Genomic DNA, 8,531 nt, shown 5'->3' on the forward strand with positions numbered 1-8,531 from the left:
TGTGACCAATGTTCCCATACTCATAACACACATCCTGATGCCGTGGCTACTGAAGCTGACCCAAATGGGCCGGATAACCGCTGTAATAACTCTGGAGTGGTGATGCAATGATAGGAGCTGAATGTGCACTGAATACTAGCTGCCCAGAGTAAGGCATAATAGGACTGTGACTCCCTGAAGCACCGGGAGATACATGAAGTGTTGAATGAAATGGTCTGGGAGGATGACCCCTACCAAAATTACCCCTGCCTCCAGACGAGGCACCACTGAAACTACCAAATTGACGAGGCCTCTTATCGGACTTCTGCCCTCTTTCCTGTGCAAAAACCATCTCGATCCTCCTTGCGACATTAGCAGCCGCCTGAAAAGAAATCTCACTTCCGGTCTCCTTGGCCATCTGAAGTCTGATAGAGTGAGTTAGTCCCTCAATAAACCTCCTCACTCTCTCTCCCTCTGGAAATAAATACACAGCTAAGTAAAATAGATGGGGACTTCAGAACTGCGGACGCCATGCAGTTATACCTCAAGTCTGCTCTGGTAGATGAAATCCGAGCAAGTCTACGGTATGTTGCTGGGACCCACTCCAAAATCTGCACAAGAAGTGCAGAGTGTAGTATCAGTACAACCGACCCTATGTACTGGTAAGTGTTGAGCCTAACCTCGACGAAGTAGTGATGAGGCTAAGGCGGGTCACTTACATTATATGTACGCAATATTAGTAACAACAACAATAATAGAAATAAATCAGGTAACTTATTTATAATAATTGAAGCCGACTCAGCAGTCATAACCAATTATTATTTCCATCAATTCTGTTGCAGAATGCAACCCGCTCTCACAATATATTTACATTTAATTCTGTTACAGCGTGCAACTCGCTCTCACAGTATATTCACATTCAATTCTGCTGCAGCGTGCAACCCGCTCACATAATATATTCACATTCGGTTCTGTTGCGGCGTGCAACCCGCTCCTCCAATATATTCATTTTAATCAAGTCTGTTGCGGCGTGCAACCCGATCCCCCAATATATATATATATATATGTATGTCGACTTTTAAATAAGTCTGTTGCAGCGTGCAACCCGATCCTCCAATATGGACTTTTAATAAGTTTGTTGCGGCGTGCAACCCGATCCTCCAATATGGACTTTTAATAAGTCTGTTGCGGCGTGCAATCCGATCCTCCAATATGGACTTTTAATAAATCTGTCGTGGCGTGCAACCCGATCCTCGAATATGGACTTTTAATAAGTTTGTTGCGGCGTGCAACCTGATCCTCCAATATGGACTTTTAATAAGTCTGTTGCGGTGTGCAACCCGATCTTCCAATATATTCATTATAATCAATCCTGTTGCGGCGTGCAACCCGCTCCTCCAACACATTCATTTACCAATTCTTACAGAAATATTTTTTCCAATAAGTGTAACAATTAATATAAAATTATAAGACAACAAGCATACAATAATTATGATTTAATCTTGAAACAAACAATGACAAATAGCAAATTATTATGGAAATCATGGAGAAAATAGGCAGTTTAATATTTAATATCCTAAATGTCAAATAACAATTAAAACACATAATTCAAATAGCATGTAACAATTAATGCAGAAATTCAAGAATTAATATTTAACAAAGAATAGGAGAGAAATAATTATTATAATAATTAATTTATGATTTAAAATAATTTATGATTTTTCAAGTAAGCAGGCAAATAATTAATTTGACGACGTATAGACACTCGTCACCTCGCCTATAAGTTGTTCACATGCAATTCACATAACAAATAATTTAAGGGTTTTATTCCCTCAAGTCAAGGTTAACCCCGACACTTACCTCGCTTATGCAAATTCCAATCAATTACTCAACCACAACTTTTCCTTTTAAATATGTCTCCGAAAGCTTCAAATCTATTCACAAATAATTTGATATATTCAATACTAATCATAGGAATTAATTCCATAGGAATTTACTAATTTTCCGAATAAAATCCGAAATTCATTAAAATATTCGGCAGTGGGACCCACGTCTCAAATCTCGAAAAAACTTACGAAATCCGAACACCCATTTTGAGTCGAGTCCAACCATACAAAAATTATCCAATTTCGATATCAAATGAACCTTCAAATCTTAAATTTTCGTTTTTGAAAGATTTTAGAAAAATCTGATTTTTCTTCCATAAATTCACGGATTCATGATATAAATGATTATGAAATCATAAAATATAATCAATATAGGATAAGGAACACTTACCCCGATGTTTTTCTGTGAAAATCGTCCAAAATCGCCTTTTGAGGTTTTAGGTTTTGAAGATTTGGGAAATGAAACAAAAATCCCGTCCAAAAGTCATTTTGTTAAGCTGCAGGTGTCGCAAATGCGACCTGAGCTTCGCAAATGCGAAGAAACACTCGCAATTGCGATGCCCTTCATAATCCTGCTGCCTTCGCAAATGTGAAGATTATGTCGCATTTGCGACAATTGGCCCTTCGCAATTGCGAAGATAAACTCGCAATTGCGAGAACTGCTGGCCTAGGCTTTCTTCGCAATTGCGATAAAAATCTCGCAATTGTCACACCTGCTTGGTTCGCATTTGCGATGCCTGATCTCGCAATTGCGAGATCAGAGGCCTACAACAGGTTCAGTTATACCAGCAAAATTTTCTAAGTTCAAAACATTCTGTGGCCTATCCGAAACTCACCCGAGTCCCTCGGGACCTTATCCAAATATCCCAACAAGTCCCGTAACATCATACTGACTTACTCGGGGTCTCAAATCACATCAAATAACATCGAAATTGCAATTCACACCTCGATTCAGACTTTGAGTTTTTTAAACTTTTCAATTTGCAAACCTCGTGCCAAAACATATTAACTGAATCCGGAATGACTTCAAATTTGACACACAAGTCATAAATAACATAACAGAGCTGTTCAAATTTTCAGAATCGGATTCTGGCTCCGATATCAAAAAGTCAACCCCGCGGTCAAACTTGGAATCTTTAGCCTTTAAATTGCTAGTTCTGTTAAATGGTCATAATTTGAGTTAGGGACCTCCAAATTAACTTTCGGGCATACGCCCAAGTCTCAAATCACGATACGGAGCTACCAAAACTGTCAAAACACTGATCCGTAGTTCATCTCATTATGATACACATCTCATTTTTATCGTAGTTCATCTTCTATTTCGAATTTTCAATTCAAACCACCTCAAAACTCCATCAAATCATCCCAAAATTGAGATTCAAACTCCTTAAAATGTACTCAATATATTCTAAATAACATCCACTCAAAAGAAAGCAAAATTTAATATTTTTTGGCTACAAATAATTATTTGGTAGCATTTGGCTAATATTAATAATATTTAATAAATTAATCAATTTTTATAATAAGCTACTTATAAATGGACATAACTCATAAATTTCCAAATAAATTGCAATATTTGGCTCGTATACAGGCCTTTCCTCATCTAGTAGTATGAGAGGATAAGCAGGCACGTGATGGTCAATATGTCTGCTTCGTCGTGAAGGCACTTTTGTCATTTCTTGTGCTCCTGACATATTCACCCTAATTTGCCAGGTAGAAAGCACCACTTCAAATTTTCTTACATCTCAATTCTATCTCCGTTGCATTTCTGCTTCTGTTTAATACCAAGCTCTCTGTTGTTCTTCTTCTCCAGGTTTTCCTCTGTGCTCTTACCTTTACCCTCTTTGTCCCGTAGGTGTTTGATAAAATTCTTCTTTCAGCTTTATTGTATTTTCCTCTGTTCAAAGCATATTGGTTAGAAAAGTTCTACGGAATTGCAGTAAAAATGTCTGGGTAAAGCTGTTTAGAGAAAATACTACAATAATGTAAGACTCCGGATTTCGTGATTCTTTCTTATGAAATACATTATTTTTCACAGTTCTTACGCGTATATTCCTAAAAAAGAACGCTTCTACATTGTTCTTAATCCAGTTTTTCCTACCTACTCAATTCCTCTCCGACTTTCCTCTGTCTTTTGAATCTTTTCTCTGCTACTCAGTTTATGACTTTTTAATTTTTCTTTCTTTTGTTCAAATTGAGTAAATTGTTGGTTGCAACTGTTTGTGAAATTACATACAATTTCAACTTCATGACGTTAGTATATCATCCCTATTGTAAAAAGTTTATGGGATTTTTCGTATTCCAATTTGCCATTTTAAATGAAAAGTTTTAAGCTTTTTATACATTAGTTTTGGATTTTTGGTACAGATTGTTATTTTAATTATTTTCTATGTCGGATTTCTGTGGAATTATGATACATATGTGTTCTTACTCAAAAAATACAATATGTTTTTCTCATTATCTCATTTTTTTAATTTTGATTTAATCAGCTTGCTATCAACGAGTTTATGATTTGTAGTGAGATGACATGAAGAATAATGTAGCGTGGAACTGAACTTTGGACTTTTATGTTTGTGAAGTGGACAAAAGGTAATATGAAAATTCTGCATGTCGATTACCTACTTTGTTGATGGTTGCTTTGATAAGAGCATGGTCCCCGTCTCTTTGGGCATTGTCATTTTTAGCTACTAACTTCCTTCCATTTTAATAATTTTTTGTGTTGTTATCTGTTAGTTTATCATAAACCCATAGTGTAACGATTCGACCGGTCGTTTCGAGTTCTAGCACATCGTTCGACAGTTTGAGGCCTTGAGTAGCTTCACTTCAGGTATTACGACTTGTGCGTGTGGTCAGAATCGAACTTCGGGAAGTTCGGAGTTGATTTTGAAAGAAAATTCAAAATTCGGAAGCTCTAAGTTGGAAAATTGACTAAGGTTTGGATTTTTAGTAAACGACCTCGGAATCTGGAATTCAAGGTTCCAATAGGTTCGTATGATGATTTTGGACTTGGGCGTATGTTCGGGTCGAGTATCGGGTGGCCCGGAAGTGTTTCGTCGCTTATTACAGAAGGTTGGCATTTTGAAGGTTTAAGAATTTCCTAAGTTTGAGTTGAAGTGGATTTTGATGTTATCGATATCCGTTGGGGATTCCGAGCCTGGAAATAGTTCCGTATGGTAATTTTGGTCTTGGGAGCGTGTCTGAATATTGATTTGGAGGTCCGTAGTCATTTCGGCGTCAATTGGCGAAAGTTGGAAATTTGATGATTTTTGGGAAGTTTGACCGATAGTGGACTTTTTGATATCAGGGTCGTATTCCAATTACGGAAGAGGGAGTAGGTCCGTAATGTCAATTATGACCTGTGTCCAAAATTTGAGGTCAATCGGACTTGATTTTGATAGATTTTAGTGTCTATATAGAAGTTTGAAGTTCTAAAATTTATTAAGCTTGAGTTGGGGTTCGATTCGTGATTTCGATGTTGTTCGATGTGATTTGAGTCCCCGATCAGGTTTGCGTTATGTATTGGAACTGGTTGGTATGATTGGACGGGGTCCCGAGGGCATCAGGTGTATTTTGGGGTAGTTTCGGACCAATTTTGGCTGCTTTGGTTGTTGCTGTTACTGGTTCTGGCTTTGTCCTTCGCGAACTCGAAGGGAGTCTCGCGTTAACGAAAAAGGATTTTTGGGCTGCTGATTTTACTCATCGCGAACACGACACAGAAGTCGCGAACGCGGAGAAGGGCATGGGGAACCTACGCGAATGCGAGAGGGCGATTGCGAATGCATAGAAGGAAATGAGGGAGCTGGGCCTGGAGCAGTTTGGTCTTCGCGAACGCGGCTCGTGGATCCTGAACGCGAAGGGGCAGGGGTCTGAGACTTCGCGAACGCGACGAGGAGGTCGCGCGCATAGAGGAATTTTGGGGCAGTGGCATTTGGCCTTCGCAAACGCGAAGAAGGGGGCGGACTGGGCAGTGTATAAGTTGCAAAGACGGGATTTTACATATTTTTATCTCAAATCCTCCATGGATGCCAAGCTTGAGGCGATTTTGGAGGATCTTTTTCGTCATCCATCACTAGATAAGTGATTTCTTCATATTGTGAGTTGAATACAAGGTTTATATATGGATTTAAACATGAAAATTGGTAGAATTTTGGAATTTTGGTAGAAAACCTAGAATTTGGTATTTTTGGATTCTTACCGCGATTTCGGACATGGAATTGGGAATAAATCATATATTTGAGTTTGTAGTGTTATAGGTAAAGTTTATCTTCAAAAAATTTCGAAATCCCGGCACGTGGGCCCGAGGGTGGATTTTATCGACTTTTCGAGCGGAGTTGAAAATTATTTAAATTGATTAATTATGGGTATTTGAACTCATTTTGATTGGTTTGAACATTGTATGCATAGTTTTGGATCAACAAGCATTGGTTTGAGATGTTAGAGTAGTGCTGGAGCTGGCTATGGAACTACAGAGCGAAGTAAGTCTCTTGTCTAACCTTGTAAGTGAAACTTTACTCCATAGGTGATTTAAATTAATATCTGCTTCTAATTGTTGGGGGTCTACGTACGTACGAGGTGACGGGAGTCCGTGCGTAGCTACTAATTATGCGTATGTCCGGATAGTTTAGGACCCAAATCATGAATTACTTATAATGTTTGCATTCTTTGTTAATTGAAGTACCTGAATCATATTGAAAGTTGTTAGAGGAAATAGTAAAAGACCGAAATTTCACGTACTTGAATTTTGTGCGAGTTACTCGACCGATAATAGAAATTGTACATCCTTACGTGTTAGCCTTGTGATAGCTTCTCATTCCGGAGGTTCATAAAGTGTGCTCCTTTCTTGTGGAGAGAGCCGAACACCTTGGCAGTATAGATGCATCTATGATTGTGCCGCTCAACCCTCGGCAGTGTACACATTATTCTAGATCGGGCTGAACGACCTCGGCAGAATTGTGCATTATATCGTTAGTAGTCCGAATGTTCGCGAGCAAATCTTTCCACTGATGCCCGGTATTTTATATGTTATTCATTATTTATCGATGTCGACTTCTCGTCACTACTTCTTCTAGGTTAGACTTGATACTTACTGGGTACGCGTTGATTTACGTACCCATACTACACTTGCTGCACATTTTATGTATGTATATATATGTCTAGTGGCCTTTTGGGCACAGAAGCGCGACTATTGCGGGGACTTACGGTGAGCTGCATTCCATGTTATGAATCTGCAGCATATAGAGTCTCCATAAGAGTTATTTACATACTCCTGTCTAATTTGTATTCTAGACAGATGTTGTATTTTATCATATTCCCTAGTTGATGCCAATGCACTTGTGATATCGGGTTTTGAGGGTGCTTTCAGGTTATTCATTATTGTGGTTCGTGTAAATATTTTCATTTACTCTATAAATTCTATTTTTATACTGTCTAATTAAGAAAAAATTTTGAATTCAAATTTCTAAAATGAGTAATTAAATTGGTAAATTTTTGTTGGCTTGCCTGACGGCGGCATTAGGCGCCATCACGACCTATAGTGAATTTTGGATGGTGACACAAAGATTTTCTTAGTGAGATTGACTAATGATGTTTAATGGGCATTCACCAATATCACTAAATTTAGGATCTGCTAGAAATTCTTGATTCTTAAATGCACCAAAATCAATGCCTACAGTTGTAGTATTTCCAACTTTACTTAGTTAGCACCTATCATGTTATTTTAAGGTGCTATTAACCTGAATATGGTCTGTCATAAAGCGTTTGTTGGCAAGCTAAAATCTGGAAAGTGCTTTAGTACATCGAGTCACCTAACCCATAAGCTTAGATTCTTTGATGGTTGTGATTTCACTTGTTTTTCTTCCATTATTCTATGATCTATTATTTTATGATTTATTTTGTTGTTGGCAGTAAACTTTCTCCTCTACCAGTTATTCACATAAGCTCATTGTATACGGCCAAAATCGGGCTCGTTCTTTGCTTGACTAATCGAGACTAGAATATGATAGATTAAAGTCCGACCTCGAGTCATATCAAACCGAGATGTGAAGTTATATCGCCAAGTTCGAGACCCCGGGACCGAACAAAGTCGAGATCAGGCGAGATCGAGAGAAACTTGCTGAGTCGGATAACAGAAACATGAAATATCCGCGATCGAGCGTAGATCACGGCAAAAATCTTGGCATGTATCAAGGATAGGCCGATTAATTAGCCAATCAAGAGATTTCTTGCTTCATTTAGAACTGTATCAATAGTAGGACTCCCCTACTATATAAAGAGGGTATGATCATTTGTAAAGGGGGCACTTTTACGCAACACAAAGCAATACATTGTCTTTTTCTAGCTTTCATTATCTTGTTACTCTGTTCTTATATCAAGTTGAAACTTCTCTTGGTTCAAATGTGATCTAACTCGAGTGCCAAGGATATTCGATTCGTTTGGTTTGTATTTATTTCTTGTATCGTCAAATTCAATATTAATATATTCTCTTAATTTGTGCCAAGTTATATCACGTATCCTTAAAACCGCATATAAATTCAATTGTAATCCGTTTTAGGGTAGACAGTTTGGCGCCCACCATGGGGATAAGGATAATAGTGATTGCCTGGTACTAACTTTCATAACACACACTATTTTTCACTTGTTCTTGTGAGTATCTTTAATTCCAGGATC

At 38.0% G+C, this 8,531-nt stretch overlaps 1 long non-coding RNA gene across 2 annotated transcripts; it reads left to right on the forward strand.

Moving 5' to 3' along the window:
• Nucleotides 1-3,467: 3,467 nt before the first annotated feature.
• LOC104115739 (uncharacterized) lies at nt 3,468-8,225 on the forward strand. 2 transcript variants are annotated; one of them, XR_011408981.1, is made up of 3 exons: nt 3,468-3,578; nt 4,355-4,454; nt 7,770-8,225. It is a non-coding gene; the product is annotated as an uncharacterized lncRNA (long non-coding RNA). The 2 variants fall into 2 exon arrangements; XR_690676.4 differs by having other exon boundaries at nt 3,478-3,678.
• The last annotated feature ends 306 nt before the right edge of the window (nt 8,226-8,531 follow it).

The sequence above is a fragment of the Nicotiana tomentosiformis genome, chromosome 6, assembly GCF_000390325.3.
Source record: "Nicotiana tomentosiformis chromosome 6, ASM39032v3, whole genome shotgun sequence".
Taxonomy (NCBI): domain Eukaryota; kingdom Viridiplantae; phylum Streptophyta; class Magnoliopsida; order Solanales; family Solanaceae; genus Nicotiana; species Nicotiana tomentosiformis.